General features: G+C 36.7%; 1 long non-coding RNA gene and 1 pseudogene across 1 annotated transcript in view; one reads left to right on the top strand and one right to left on the bottom strand.

The window, feature by feature from the left end:
- The window catches only part of LOC141374014 (mitochondrial import inner membrane translocase subunit Tim9 pseudogene), a 781319-nt pseudogene that overhangs the window by 201536 nt on the left and 563518 nt on the right, over positions 1-16265 (bottom strand).
- LOC141374013 (uncharacterized) overlaps positions 1-16265 on the top strand; it is a 102026-nt gene that overhangs the window by 21903 nt on the left and 63858 nt on the right. Inside the window, exon 2 of the long non-coding RNA XR_012380551.1 lies at positions 6252-6415. This is a non-coding gene — a long non-coding RNA (uncharacterized lncRNA). The remainder of the gene's footprint in view (positions 1-6251; positions 6416-16265) is intronic.

Raw genomic sequence — 16265 nt, 5'->3', positions numbered from 1 at the left:
ACTAGTAAAAATTTCAGTAGATACTACACTATGGGCAATTAAAATTCTTCACAGTTAAAATTAATTGGTCAAAATAAATTTTCTAGAATTTCTCCACGGCACATAGAATGGTGGTTGTATGGATTTTACAGCTAGACTACTTGGATTTAAATCACATCCTAATCCTACTAAGAAATTACTTAAAACTTTGGGACCTGGTTTCCTCTTCTTTAAAATGGAATAATAGTAGGGTCTACATTATATAGTTATTGTAAAGTTTAACTGAATGAAGACATGGAAGGTACTTGGAAAAGTCCTCCTGCTTGTGCTCTCTCTGTCTCTCTTTCAAATAAATAAATAAAATCTTTTAAATAAATAAACAAACAAAATAAATATCATTTAGAGTTTTTGGATATTTTCATTAACAGGATACTACTTTAAAAACAACAAATAAAATGTCCAGTTAAACCCAAAGAAATGGGAAATATCAATAGTTATCACAGGAATAATGGATAAAAATGCATTTGAAGAACTACTGTCTTTTAGTCTCAAGACTGAATGTAAGAAGGCAAAGAATCTCATTAGGTATGTAAATACTAAAGCTTATCTTGAAACTTTATTTGAATAGAAGATGAAACAGTTCTAAATCAATACATTTGAATAAAATTCAGATAGTCTTGGAATGACCATAGATAGGTCATTTTGTCAATAAAAATAAGTTCCACATCCTTGATCTCTGGTACATTTGCCCCAACCCCACTCCTTGAATTAGATGACTCCTAAGGTCCTATAGAGTTCTCTGACTTCCATTTCATTATATCTTGTCATACTTTTCAAAAATTCCTTTTGTTTCTGGATTGTGGGATAATTTCTTGAGAATAATTTATCACTTTAATTTTTGACACAGCAATCCATTATTCACTGTCTTTGGTATTGTCTTAACACACTTAAAAATACTTTGAGTATAGTTGACAAACAATATTACATTAGTTTCAGGTGTTCAATACAGTGATTCAACTTCTCTACATTAAATAGCATGTTTTAGAAAAATACTTTCTCTTTTAATCCTCATTTCAGCTCATTCCCATCTCTGGACTGCATACAGAAACACTATCATGTTGAATCTTGCTGAGAATATAAATCTGAAATATTCTGAAATGTTTTTCTTTTTCTTCCAATAGGTCCATTTTAAAAGTTAGCTGTTCTGTTTTTTTCCTGAGTTATCTCTTTCTAACTGGTTTTCTCTGGTTCTGTAATATCAGTGAAGGCTTGGAAAGAAAGTTGTTTCATGACACGCCACAGCTTTCCCTCTCCAGCCTGTTTCTAACAAACACACTTTAACCAATACAGTTACATACAGGATTTAACAAAAGTTATGTTGAAATGAAGTTCAAGATTCTTCATTGTGTTTTGAGAGTATTTCTGCCATAAGCACCATTTATTTTTACTTAGAACTTAATTGACCTACAAAGGAAAACCGATGGTTTTGCCAAACTCCAAAAGAATTTGACCAGATTTTATACTTTTTAAAGTTAGTTATAATAAGATCAGAGAAATCGTAGTTGGGAGGGTAAATAAAGCTCAGTACCATGAGTAAATATGATTTTCTTTTAGAAATTAAACATATGTGTTTAGGGTCTCATAATTAAAGTTATATAATAACTAACATTCTCAAAAGAATTTCATGTGAGCAGACTACTCAGTTTTATGATAATCAGGATACGTATAATTTTGTAAGAAAGGACTTTCACCTCTAAACTGGCTAATGTTTATATTCTTAGGTTTTCAAAGTATCAGTCATATATCTTTTACCCTTATTTATATGGCAAGATATCATAGCTAGTTCAATGCAGTATAATTTTAATTTTAAAGTTTTATTTTCTAGTTTTTCAATATGACAAAGTTCATATTATTAATATTTGTGTTCTCTGATAAATTTAATTAAGACCACATGGAAAATTGTAGGCTTATGATTTCAAAAAGGTTTCTGTGAGAAGTCAGTAATGTAAGTCTTGGCACAAATGCTGATACCTAACAAGTGTCCAATAAATATTAGCTAATATTATTATTATTATTTTTTTAAAGATTTTATTTATTTATTAGAGAGAGAGAATGAGAGATAGAGAGCATGAGAGGGAAGAGGGTCAGAGGGAGAAGCAGACTCCCCGCCCAGCAGGGAGCCCGATGTGGGACTCGATCCCGGGACTCCAGGATCATGACCTGAGCCGAAGGCAGTCGCTTAACCAACTGAGCCACCCAGGCGCCCTAGCTAATATTATTTTTATTGTTGTTATTTTCTTAACCTTACAGAAGATGGACTAAATATAAGTTGAATAGTTTCTCCTTCCAGGTAAATATTTTTCTGGTCTAGACTAAATGAAGAAGGAAAAATGTTATTCACAGTAAATAGACATAATATTAGACACAAAGCTTTTTTTCTTCCAAATTTTCATTTAAATTCTAATTAGTTAACATATAGTGTAATATTGATTTCAGGAGTAGAATTTAGTGATTCATCACTTACATACAATACCCAGTGCTCCTCATAGCAAGTGCCCTCCTTAATACCCATCACCCATCTAGGCTCCTTAACACCCATCCCCCAGCTCCCTCCCTCCATCACCCCTCAATTTGTTCTCTATTGTTAAGAGTCTCTTATGCTTTGCCTCCCCCTCTCTCCTCTCTCTTTGTTTTCCCATCCCACATGTTCATCTGTTTTGTTTCATAAATTCTACATATGAGTAAAATCATATGGTATTTTTCTTTCTCTGACTGACTTGTTTCACTTAGCATTATACACTCTAGCTCCATCCATGTTGTTGCAAGTGGCAAAATTTCATTCTTTTTTATGGCTGAATAATATTCCATATATTCCATATATATTCCATTATATATATATTCCATATATATATTCTATTATACATATAAATATACATATAAATTTATATATATATATAAATCACATCTTCTTTATCCATTCATCAGTCAATGGACAAATGGACACTTGGGCTTTTTCCATAGTTTGGCTATTATTGATAATGCTGCTATAAACATCAGGTGCATGTACCCCTTTGAATCTGTATTTTTGTACCCTTTGGGTAAATACCTAGTAGTGCAATTGTTGGATCATAGGGTAGTTCTATTTTTAACTTTTTGAGGAACCTCCATACTATCTTCCAGAGTAGCTGCACCAGTTTGCATTCCCACCAATAGTATAAGAGGGTTCCCCTTTCTTGGCATCCTTGCCAACACCTGTTGTTTCCTGTGTTAATTTTAGCCTTTCTGACTGGTGTGAGGTGGTATCTCATTGTGGCTTTGATTTGTCTTTCCTTGATGATGAGTGATGTTGAGCACCTTTTCATGCATCTGTTAGCCATTTGGATGTCTTCTTTGGGAAAATGTCTATTTATGTCTTCTACCAATTTTTTAATTGGATTGTTTGGGTTTTGGGTGTTGAGTTTGATAAGTTCTTTATATTTTGTATACTAATCCTTTATCAGAGATGTCATTTGCAAATATCTTCTCCCATTCCATAGGTTGCCTTTTAGTTTTGTTGATTGTTTCCTTGCTGTGCAGAAGGTTTTTATCTTGAGGAAGTCCCACTAGTTCATTTTTGCTTTTGTTTCCCTTTGCCTCCAGCGATGTGTTTGGTAAGAAGTTGCTACAGCAAAGGTGAAAAAGGTTACTGCCTGTTAGATACAAAACTTTTTTTTAAAGATTTATTTATTTTAGAGAGAGAGAGAGCACACACAACTGAGAGAGTGCAGGGGGAGGGAGAGTAAGAGGGGAAGGGAGAGGGACAAGAACTTTCCTCATTGAGTGCGGAGTCCAATGAGGGCTGGATCTCATGACCCTGAGATCATGACCTGAGCTGAAATCATGAGTTGGACGCTCAACAGACTGAGCCACCCAGGCACCCCCATAAAAAGCTTTTTAACTTTGGCCATTTGCACCAGGAGTAAGTCTTGGTATCAACTGTTTTTCTGCTTGCCCTATCCATGGTGCCAGGCACAGATCTCGTTATTCCGAGATCAGCTGATATGATCCAAAAGCTGATTTAGAGAAGCAAACAAATATAAAAATTGTAGTCTCTCCTTATCTTTGACAAAAAATATGCTGTGAGGTGCCTGGATGGTGCAGTTGGTTGAGCCTCTGACTCTTGGTTTCAGCTCAGGTCTGATCTCAGGGTCATGGGATTAAGCCTTGCATGGGCTCCAGGCTCAGCGCAGAGTCTGCTTGAGTTTCTCTCTCCCTCTTTCTCTGCCCTTACCCCCTGCACTCTCTCTCTCTCTAACCGAAATAAATAAATAAATAAATAAATAAATAAATAAATAAATAAATAAATCTTTAAAAAATATGTGCTGTGTTTATGATGAAATTACAGAACTCTGTCCAACATATTTACCATAAAGGGTTAAATGATGAATTAGCCTTGATGCATTACACAATAAAATATTCTCAGCAAAGTGTAAGTGCCCCTTACATTATAGGGGCACCTGGGTGGCTCAGTCGGTTGAGCGTCTGACTCTTGATTTTGGCTTCAGGTCATGATCTCAGGGTCATGAGACTGGGCTCCGTGCTTGGTGTGGAGCCTGCTTAAGATTCTCTCTCTCCCTCTCTCCCTCACCAAAAAAAAAAAAAAGGAATCTTACATTGTAGTAGTCTCATATTTTAAGAAATTATATTGTTTTCGATTGACTACATGGACACAGGCTAGTATCAGAATGTAATAAAATTCCCAGTAAGAGGGTAGCTTGTTATATGTGAAAATCTCCCTTTGGGGACATCAAGAAGAAAATGTGTTTCTGAACATTTTTTCTCAGAACTTTTAGAGAAAGTAGCACATTCCCATTTGTCCAAGGTTTCCTTTATGTACTTTTCTTAAGATCACATAGATTAGATATAGTCATATATGTTGTTTAACATTCATTTTTGTTTTAAGACGAGCCCCATAAAAACTGATTTTTCACTCTTACACACTATACACACAGCTTGGGAAACTATCTGCTTAGATTTGACTTCCATGGGCTAAAAAGTATATTCTTTTCCTGGCACAGATATTTGAGAAATTGCAAGCATAGAATTCAATTTAATCAACTATGTGTTTAGCTGGTGAAAAATAAGTTTTTAATTAAAATAATGGTCAAATGGGCTTATCTAACTAACATCTTCTCTCATTGCTCACTTCATTAGAGGGTATGATCCTTTCAAACTAACATACAGGATTTGTATCTTCCCATGAAGGTTTAATGAACTATTTATATCTTTTCTTACATTAATCTTAGTTCTTTATACCAGTGCTAAGTTACAAACTTTTTCACTCAGTCAGAATCTCTTTCTGTATGTTTGTTTCTGAGTATAGTTGACACACAATGTTACATTAGTGTCAAGTGTACAACATAGTGGATTCTGTATCTCTATATATTATGTTATGTTCACCACAAGTGTAGCTACCATCTATCACCTTACAACTCTATTATAATATCATTGACTATATTCCCTATGCTGTGCCTTTTATTCCCATGACTTATTCATTCCATAACTGGAAGTGCATATCTCCCTCTCCTGTTTACACATTTGCCCATCCCTCCATTCCCCTCCCTCTGGCAATCATCAGTTTGTTCTCTGTATTTATAGGTCTGATTCTTCTCTTTCTATGTTCTAATCTCAACTTTAGCACTTAAGTTTCTTATGGCTTCTCAGAAGACATCAAATACCTCCTTAAATTTCTATATGACCAATCCTTTATTTCTCTTTTACATACAATGAAACTTTTGTCACTGATTTGAAACACTAGGTTAACCCTCATGTTAAAGGCTCATATAGTATCCTTAACTTTTTCAAAGTTTTTTATTAAAATTATAATTCATGCATTTCCTTCAACAAATATTCATTGAATGTCTTATGTGTCATGCATAAATCTTGGTGGATTCAGCAGGGAATTATAGTGGGAAAGACAGATAATAAGCTAGGTAAATAAGCTACATATATCGTACGTTACTCAATGAAAAGAGTTTAAGGAGAAAAGGTACAAAATAGGGATGATTATCATTAATCATTTGCACAATTATATGTTGGATGCTTGTCTTCCCCATGAGATTCAGAGACTGTGTTAGTTACATTCAGAGCCATATCCCTAGGACCTGGTGGGACCTCGCATGTAATAGGTGCTCAGTAAATATTCACTGGATAAGTGAAGCACACAGAGAAAAACATTTTGAAAAAGCTTGGAATCATTAACAGTGTGATTGATATTTATTATTTTGTTCTAGCCAGTCAAGAAGAGCAGATTCCAAGGACATCATTCTTGGAGGAGGTGCAGAAAGGAGGAAAGGAAAGGAACAAAGATTAGTTGAGTCCCAGTAAAGAGCCCGAACTGCCCTAGATGCTTCATATTCACTCTCACATATAGTCCTTTAACAGCTGGAGCTATAAGGTATTATTTCTCTCATTTTAAAGTTGAGGGACTGAAATTATTTTCCAGTGATTTACTAAAGATTATTCTTTAACTAGACTAGCAATTTTAACTGTCATTTCCATCTTGTAATTTCTTGCCAGATAAGTTTTTATCTCTGAAGTTTTCAGTTAAAGTTATGAAACCTTATTTCCTCATATTTGGGCTTCCCTATTGTTTTCAGCCTGAAAAATGTTTATATAGCATCTGCTTTAATTAAAGTAGAAAATGTAGCAGTTGCATTTATGAACACAAAGAAAATTCCTGCTCTCTAGAATAAGGCAGTCATGCTTCTGAATAGTAATATTTGAACCATATTTTCATGACCAAATTTTAAGAAATACAGCCTGAAACCAACTTTTCCATTTTTCTGTTGAAGCTATCCATCTTCATATCCAGATTAGGAAGCTAAACTATAGTTTAACATTATAATTATATCATAGTGTTGATGAAAGTTAAAAAAAAAAGTTGGCAAGATTAAGGAAATGATCAGCCACAGAAAGTATATGGGATTTCCCCTAATCTCACATCATTCTGGCTGTGTTAATGTATACAGAGTTCAAGGAGTTGATGTGTGAGGTCACTTTATGAAGCAATAGTTTGTTATTAATTTATTCCTGGAAGAATAAAGAAGGTTGGAGATGATACAGGGGATTCTGGAATTTTTTTAAAGAAAGGTGTTGGCATCTGACCAAAACATGTGAAGAGGTCAGAGTTAGTAATCTCTATGGGCGGTTTATCATGATGTTGGAAGATAGCGCAAACACAGGAAGTATGTGTATAAACATGTTTTATTGCCTTACATTTACTTGCATACTTTCTCAGGTACCTGAGAAAGTGCCATTTGTCTTTTTCTTTGCAGAGTAACTATTATTCTATGGTTTGGGATTTTAATTTTTTGGCTTACAAAATATTTTTGTTTGGGGAAGGAATTGTCCCCTAGGTATTATCTTTAAAGGGCCAAGAACCCTCCAGGGTAATATGCTCAAAACCATGAGTTCTAAGAAGGAAAGGGTCATGTTCAATCATTTCTTTGTATTTCTAGCTCATGGAACAGTGTTGACATAGGGTAACAACTCAACATATATTTGTTAAATTAATGAATAATGTTATGTGGCCCAGTTGTTCTCGAAGTGTGGCCTGGGGAACCCTGGACATACATGAGACCAAAATCATGTATAGATAAAAGATTTATTCAAAGTGCAAGGTAAACAAATGGATTTTAATATAACACTATGAAAAGTTCGTTGATATGGTTTCAGAGTTCACATTGCAGCTCACCTCAGAAACTACCATTTATCAAGTTTTAGTATAATTTCAAAGAATAATATCTGCAATTATCTTTCTTTTGTTCTTTCTTTCTTTCTTTCTTTTTTATTTTTTTAAGATTTTAAGCCCACCTGGGTGGCTCAGTCTATTAAGCATCTGCCTTCAACTCGGGTCATGATTGCAGGGTCCTGGGATCGAGTCCCATGTCCTTGCTCAGCAGGGAGTCTGCTTCTTCCTCTGTCTGCTGCTCCCCCTGCTTGTGCTCTCTTTCTTTCTCGCTGACAAATAAATAAATAAAATCTTTTTTTTTAAGTGCTATTCTATAGAAGGCCCACTGTTTACTTTTCTTTTTTTTAAAGATTTTATTTATTTATTTGTCATATATGTGTGTGTGTGTATCCCACATAAACAAAAGTATTTTTTAAATTACTCAATAATTTTTAAAAATAGAAAAGTATCCCAAGACCAAAAAGTTTGAGAACTGCTAATGGAAGGCCTAAGTTAATCGTTTGCTCAGGCCCCAGTCTGGGAGTTATTTCTCTTTCCTCACTTCTCATTCTCCATGTATAATTAATCAGCAACATGTATAGGCTCTATCTTACATTCATTCTCCTTCACTGTTCACAGCATCCATTGCTGCCATTTTGGTCCAAGTCAACAATATCTCTCTGTGGATGACTGTAGTAGCCTCCAGCCTTGCATAACCTATCTCTACTCTTGACTCCAGAGAGTTTATTATATATTTTTTTGTTTTTATTAAAGTATAGTTGACACACAAAGTTACATTTGTTTCAGGCATACAATATAGTGATTTGGAGAGTTTATTTTTATACAGCAGCCACAGTGGCTTTCTAAAGACATAAGGTAGATTGTTTCATTCCTCTGTTTAAGACATTCCAATGGATTCTCATCACCTTCAGAATTACCTCCTTATCCTGCATTATCTGCTGACTACCCACCCCATAACCTATCACTCTACTCCTTTTACACCATGATCCAGCCACAATGGAGGTTTGTTGTTAACTCTTTCCCATCATTCAGATCTCTGTTCAAATGCCACCTCCTCAGAGGCCTTCTTGATCTTGCTTACCCCAATAGTTCACTATCCCGATTTATTTTTACTCTCTAGTCTCTTAAACATTCATATTTTCTTCACAGCATTTATCACTATCCTTTGTTTTATATTTATTTTTATTATCTGAATCTTTGCTCTAGACTGTAAACTCCATAAAGACTTTATTAGTCTCATTTACCATAATATTATATTATATTAACATAATAGTGTTTAAACTAGTGGTGGCTCACAGTTGGTTCTCAATAAATATTTATTAAATAATAAATAGAAAAACAAGACACACGAGCAAAACCATAAATACTGGATGAATTGGGACATGGTTAAATTAAATAGTAGTATATCCATCAGTATCAGAATCCAGTGAGAAGAAAGAAACCACAACAGTAATTTGAACACAGAAAATCTGATATGAAGAATTGCTAACCAGTAAAAGGTCGTTATCTACTAAAAGAGAGAAAGAAAACTGTAAGAAGTAGAGAAGTAGCAAATGCTTAAAGCATCTATTATTCCTTGGGCTGAAGGAGAGTGAAGAAGGAAGGAAAGAAGGAAGAATCTAGAAGAGCATCTTCCCTCTGCCCAAGACTGAGATTCAGACCCTCCAGTGAAGGTGAGACTGCCACAGGAACATGCAGCCAGCTGGTGGTAAGAAACTTGCTAAGGGCACTACTGTTGGTCCCCAGACCAACCTTCAGGGTGGCAGAAAACCTTGTCAGAGTGTCCATGAGGTGAGCTGCTGATACAAGCACTTGTAGGCCTCTTCCAGGCCCATCAACTGGCTGCCATGCCAAAATGACACTCAGGAAGCAGGAAGAGAAATCCCTTCTTCCTACTCTGGCCTTGAGGTGTCTCTCCAGCACCCTCTATTGACAGACCCTAAAAATTGAGCCAGCTATCAAAAAGAAATGTTTAAAGAGAGACAGCTTCAGTATCACAAAATAGGGCAAAGAGTGGTCTTCGACCTGAAAGGCAATAAAATTGATAACTGGCATGGTATACTGTGGAAGGAATATGCACCTATTAGAAAGAAAATGTTATAGAATACATTTGGCATGTTTCAATGTGGGGAGCCCCCTCACCGGCATGATCCTGTTTTTGTTTGAGCAAATAAGAAGCATACCGAGCTGCTAACTGTGTATGTACTAGAGGATAAAATTAGGGCCTAAAAGAGGAGAAGAGTAATTTTACTATAGACACTACAGATGTCTTACATTGCAACGATGAGCACATATTGATAAGGAAAAATCTGTGTCCTAAGATGGCCGAGGGAGCCAGCAAGGGAGTCCCAGCCCCTGCCCTGGGGCTCTTCTGGGTTCTTCTCTCTGCTCTGCTTCCCACGGATGCCAATCCGGTTTCCTCTCCCTGCCCTGCTTTGCGCATGTGTCGTGTGCCCAGTATGCAGAAGTGTATAAATTACCCCATTTGTTTGTGCTCGGGGCTCAGACCTCTGGAGATCACTCTCCTCTGAGCCTGCCGGCGTTAAATAAACCTCCTATCCTCCAAGATCTCCGAGTGCTGCTTGGTTCTTCCATCAGGCAATCCAGTCCAGGTTCCCTAACAGTATTATTTTGGAAACACCTACAAAATGTACAGACTTCATTTTTTGCCAGCACCAAAGCTATGTACACCCTCTCCTCCCTACCTCTGCCTTCATATTGACAGGGTCCCCAAAATGTTAGAAAACACACCCTCCTCCTTTGAAAACGTCTTGCTTAGTCCTTTGAGAATTGAAGTGGTCTCACTCTGATCCAATTCTGACCAATGATAAGTAGCAGTAATTGGCTTGGGAAAGGAAGGATTCTGAGAAGACTCTTTGTTTTTAAAAAGAGGAATCCTTGGAAACAGAATATCCCTTTTTCTGCCTTTACGCCACTGGTATGTGAGGACGTGCTGCTAGGAGCTTCATCAATCTCTTGTGACCATGAAGAGAACTAACTCACCCTTTGAGCATGACAAAACAGAAAGATGGCTATACTTTGGATCCTTGATTACTTGTTTTAGCCACGGATTTAACCGTTTCCTTATAGCCACATGGCTTCTAGACTCCTTGCTATTGTGAGATTAAAAATGCTCTTAAGTTTATTTCACTCTTGGGTGGACTTTCTGTAACTTGAAGGAGAAAATATTGTGTCTTATGACAATCATGCATATGGCCTTTTCTGTACATTGACTATACAAACAAAGCTTATTTCATACTACCCTTTTCACTCTATATGTGAAACAATAATATCAGTAATGATAGCTAATATTTATTGTCTGTTGTATATCTGTATATGTGATAAGTGCTTTTTATTGAGATATAATTGACATATAGCATTGTGCACAACATAATGATTCAATATTTGTATATATTGTAAAATAATCACCACAATGCCAGTCAACATCTATAACCATACCATTATAAAATATTTTTTCTTGTGATGAGGACTTTTAAGATTTATTCTCTTAGTAACTTTCAAATATACAACACAGTATTGTTAACTATAGTCACCATGCTACATATTACATCCCCATAACTTATTTATTCTATATCTGGAAGTTTGTACCCTTTGACACCCTTTACCCATTTTGCCCATCTCCGCCTGCCTGTGGCATCCACCAATTTGTTCTCTTTTTCTAAGAGCTTGGCTTTTGTTTTGTCTGTTTTGTTGTGTTTACTTTTGGTTTTGGTTTTCTGTTTTTAGATTCCACATGTAAGTGAGATTGTACGGTATTTGTCTTTTTCTGTCTGATTTATTTCACTTAGCATAATGTCCTCTAGGTCTACCCATTTTGTCATAATTGGCAAGATTTCATTCTTTTTTATGGTTGAATAGTATTATAAATATCATAAATACGTTATCTCATGAAGTTCTCACAAGAACACTAATATGAGTATATTTGGTGATTGGATTACATAGTTAAAACATAATGTATACCCTGAAAAAGCCCACAAATCAGTGAGCAAACACACTATAATAATATAGTATGACAAGAGTTATAATAGACTTATGTACCCTTCTATGTCCAGCACATTTCTGGTGGATTAGTTTCTCTTATTCTCAGTTCATAGTTAGGAGGACACTGACTCTACCTCATACCCCAGCACTAAGAGTGAGTATGTGACCTAGGCCTCGTCAGTCAGGTTATCTCATTGTCCTAACTAATGTGAGTGTTCAGTAAAACAGGCAAGTGGCCATAGCTAGTTCAATGAGAAGCTATCTTGGGATTTTTTTTTTTTTTATCTTAGGACTTTTGATGGAAATTTTAAGAAAGGAGCTGGTGACCTTCTTTGTTACCATGCAGTGATAGCCTACTTGAGAATAAGGCCAACATAGGGAAAAATAAAGATAAAGATGGAGAAAAATACATGGATTCCTGAGGACATTGGTGAAGCCACTATATTCAGCTATGCTTTAAAATTTACTTCCTGGTCTTTCCACTGGCTTTAACTTTTTTTTAAAAAGAAGACTTTATTTATTTATTTGAGAGAGAGAGAGAGTATACAAGCTGGGGAATGGGCAGAGGGAGAGGGGGAAGGAGAGGGAAAAGCAGACACCTTGCTGAGCAGAGCACCTGATGGGGGGCTTGATCCCAGGACCTCAAGATCATGACCCAAGCTGAAGTCAGCTGCTTAACCAACTGAGCCACTGAGGCACCCCTCCACTGGCTTTAACTTAATGCATTTTCTTTAGTTCCCCCTTCCCTATTTTTAAACCTGTTTTGGGTTTAGTTTCAGAACTTGCAAACAAAAGTCCTGGCATAACAAATGTAATAAGGGAGGCAAAGATCTATGGATTCCCGAAGGAACTCACCTATTTTAATTCTGGGTAATGGGGTTAGGGAGTTTCCAATAAGATAAATTTTGATAGAAGTGAAACAGATGTTTTCAAAGAAGAAATACTTAACTGAGAAGAAAGGAGAAAGGGAAAATAATGGAAAGGTATGGGAAGAGAAAGTATGGCATGTTTACGAAACTACAGATTGTTGACTGTGGCCAGATCTTAGGATGCCTGTGGCATTTAGACAGAAGATAAGACTGGGAAGGGAGGTAGTGAGGGACCAGATTTTGTACAGCCTTAGGTTTGGATTTTATCTAGAAATTGGTAGGGAGTTACTGATTTGTGCGTTAGAAAGTTTGTTGTGATGGCATTAGGGAAGTTATGTTGGAAGCAATAAAACTAAAGGCAGAGGTCCAGTGAGACTATGATAGGAATCTAGATAAGAAGTGAAAAAGCACTAAAGTAATATTTAAGAAGCACTTAATAAATAGAATTGGCAAAACTTAAAGGTTAATAGATATGGGAAATGAGGGAAGAGAAAAGTTCTAGGAGGACTCCATGTTTTTTATCTGGGCAACTCGGCAGTGCCATTGGCCAAAAGGGGAGAACATAGAGAATAAGAGTCTGTGGAGTCACGGGATGAGTTCAGACTGGCATTCAGGGGACAAAGGTCAGCTTAGTCCCAAAGGTTAGGATGCCAAAAGGTAGAAAAATTAGTTGAGGCCTTAACCAAGGAAGAGATGATCAGGGTAAGTGTATAGATCAAGAAGAGAGAGGGGCCCATGATGGAATTCTGTAGAGCATCAAGTTTAAATGACGTGTGTCCAATATACACAAAAAGGAACTGGAGGTAAAAGGAGAACAGGAAGAGTGTGATTTCACAGAAGCCAAAGTAAGAGTTTCAAGAAAAATGCAGTGAAGAGTTGCAAAATATATGATGCTGAGAAATTCAGGTAAGATGCCTGAAAATGATCCCTTGGGTTTAGAAAAATGGATGGTCATTAGTGACCATCACAAAAACTTACACTGGAGTGACTGGGGCCAAGCCCTCAATGCTATGGCTTGAGAAAAATGTGAGAGTGAATAACTTAAGAGATGAAGATTGCTTTAAAAATGGAAGCAAATGATTGGTCAGAAACTGGAAAGTGATACAAGGATCTAGGCCTTCTATCTCTCTCCATAGACATTGTCTTTGTCTCTCTGTTTCTGTCTCTCAAGTTTCTATGGGAGAGACTTGACTTAAATTTAAATGATGAGGAGCAAAAGCTGGGTGAAAAGAGGGGCTGTTGATAGTGATGAACAGATCTAAATAGTGGAACAAGTTTCTGAGAGGGTTGGGAGATTAATCTTGGACCAGAGGGAGTTACCCTCTTACTGAATGAAAGAGATGCAGCTAAGCCTCTGTGCAGATACAAGTTGGAGGTGGGGAAGGAAGTTGTGAGTGTTGCTGTACTGGATTTCAACTTGAAGTAACAACACTTTTTTTTTAAATCTGTTGCGTTTCTTTTATATTTATTTATTTATTTATTTATTTATTTATTTATTTATTTATTCATGAGAGACAGAGGCAGAGGGAGAAGCAGGCTCCCCGCGGAGCAGACAGCCTGATGCGGGACTCCATCCCAGGACCCTGGGATCATGACCTGAGCTGAAGGCAGTTGCTTAACCAACTGAGCCACCCAGGCGTCCCGTAACAACACTTTTAAGATCTGATATTCATTGTGACGGTAATTATAGGCAAAAATAATAAATGGTTATTTTCATTCCAATGCAAGAATAACTTATAAAGTATGTGAGATACTTTACATTCAAAAGTTACTTACAGAGATAAAATGACAGATGTACTGTTAAAAGAAGGAAGAAGAAAAATTTCAGGTGATAAGTAAAGCATTTTCTAGTAACTTCTACCATTGGTGAAATTACTGAAAAGTTTTAGAGATTTATTTCAATTGGCAGCTAACTATAAGAATGGAACCTCAGCAGTGAAATTTTGGTAAGTATGCAGATTTCTTCCCACAGAGCCTAAGTAAGCTTATTATTTTGAAATAGACTTTGGAAACATTTTGAGGTGTCTATATCCTATAAAAGGAGTGAACTGTTACCTGTAAAACATCCTTTAAAAATTACAGTGCTTGGGCGCCTGGGCAGCTCAGTTAGTTAAGTATCTGCCTTCAGCTCAGGTCATGATCCCGGGGTCCTGGGATTGAGTCCCACATTGGGCTCCCTGATCAACGGGGAGTCGGCTTCTCCCTCTGCCCTTCACTCTGATTGTGCTCTCTCTCGCTCACTCTCTTCTCAAATAAATAAATGAAATCTTAAAAAAAAATTACAGTGCTTTGGGGCAACCTCCTCGGGTCCCCTCCCTCCTTGGGAGCTTTGTACTATCACTTTGCTATCGCTCAATAAACCTTGCTTTGCTACCCCCCCCCAAGAAAAACAACAACAAAAAAATACAGTGCTTTGAATGAGAGATAAGTCTGTGACAGTTTTGACTAAAATCGGCATTACCCAGGCTCAGTGGCAATTTCATTCATCAGCCATGATGACAAATGCCACTGTCTAGTTAAAAAAAATCCCCAAATTAGAAATCTATACTCTCATCGGGGATATTCAGAAAAACACAATGTTGCCTCCCTCTCTGATGAGTACTGGGTGTTATACTGAACTATCATTGTAGTATCATTGAACACTACATCAAAAACTAATTATGTACTATACAATGGCTAACTGAACATAATAACAAAAAAAAGAAAAACATGATGTTGGTTTAGTTGGCAATTCTTTTTTTTTTTTTTAAAGATTTTATTTATTTTCAGAGAGTTAGCGATAGCGAGAGCAGGAACACAAGCAAGGGGAGTGGGAGAGGGAGAAGCAGACTCCCTGCTAAGCAGGGAGCCTGATGTGGGACTCGATCCCTGGACTCCAGGATCATGACCTGAGCCGAAGGCAGTTGCTCAACCAACTGAGCCACCCAGGCGCCCCCTTAGTTGGCAATTCTTAATGGTGTTTATCAAAAATGTTTTTTTAATCGTGATTGGAATAAGGATAATACCTAGCCAAGTATCCTTTTTTTTCTTTCTTTTTTTTCTTAAAGACTTTATTTATCCATTTGTCAGAGAGAGAGAGAGAGAGCACAAGCAGGGGGAGCGGCAGGCAGAGGGAGAAGCAGGCTCCTCTCTGTGCAAGGAGCCCTATGCAGGACTTGATCCCAGGATCCCAGAATCATGATCTGAGCCAAAGGCAGACGCTCAACCAACTGAGCCACCAACCCTACCTAGCCAAGTTTCTATTTTCATGAATATAACACTAATTTACTTAAATTTCCAGTTCTGGTACGCTTGTTAAAATCATTGTTTTTATATAGTTATTTTTTCCTATTTATTTTGTTTTTAAATGTGTAACTTTGTTTTAAAATGTCTTTTAAACTATACGGATATATAAATACATGCTTTGTAAGACTTCAAACCGTGTGTAGAGAGAGAGGAAGAACAAGAGCTATTATTTATATATCTAGCATATAGTTTTAATGTAGGTGATCATGCTACATGTTTTGTTCTGCAACTTGATTTTCTACTTAATATTATATCATCAATGTAGTTTCATATTATTATATCTCCTTATTTATTCATTTATTAAGATTTTATTTATTTGAGAGAGAGAGCATGGGCAGGGGGAGGAGGGGCAGAGGGAGAGGGGAAGCAGACTCCCCACTGAACAGGGAGCCCCTCAG

The sequence above is a fragment of the Callorhinus ursinus genome, unplaced genomic scaffold (assembly GCF_003265705.2).
Source record: "Callorhinus ursinus isolate GAN/ISIS: 27379988/994484 unplaced genomic scaffold, GSC_fseal_2.0 scaffold13, whole genome shotgun sequence".
In the NCBI taxonomy this organism is placed as follows: domain Eukaryota; kingdom Metazoa; phylum Chordata; class Mammalia; order Carnivora; family Otariidae; genus Callorhinus; species Callorhinus ursinus.
This window is presented reverse-complemented; position numbering and strand designations above follow the sequence as displayed.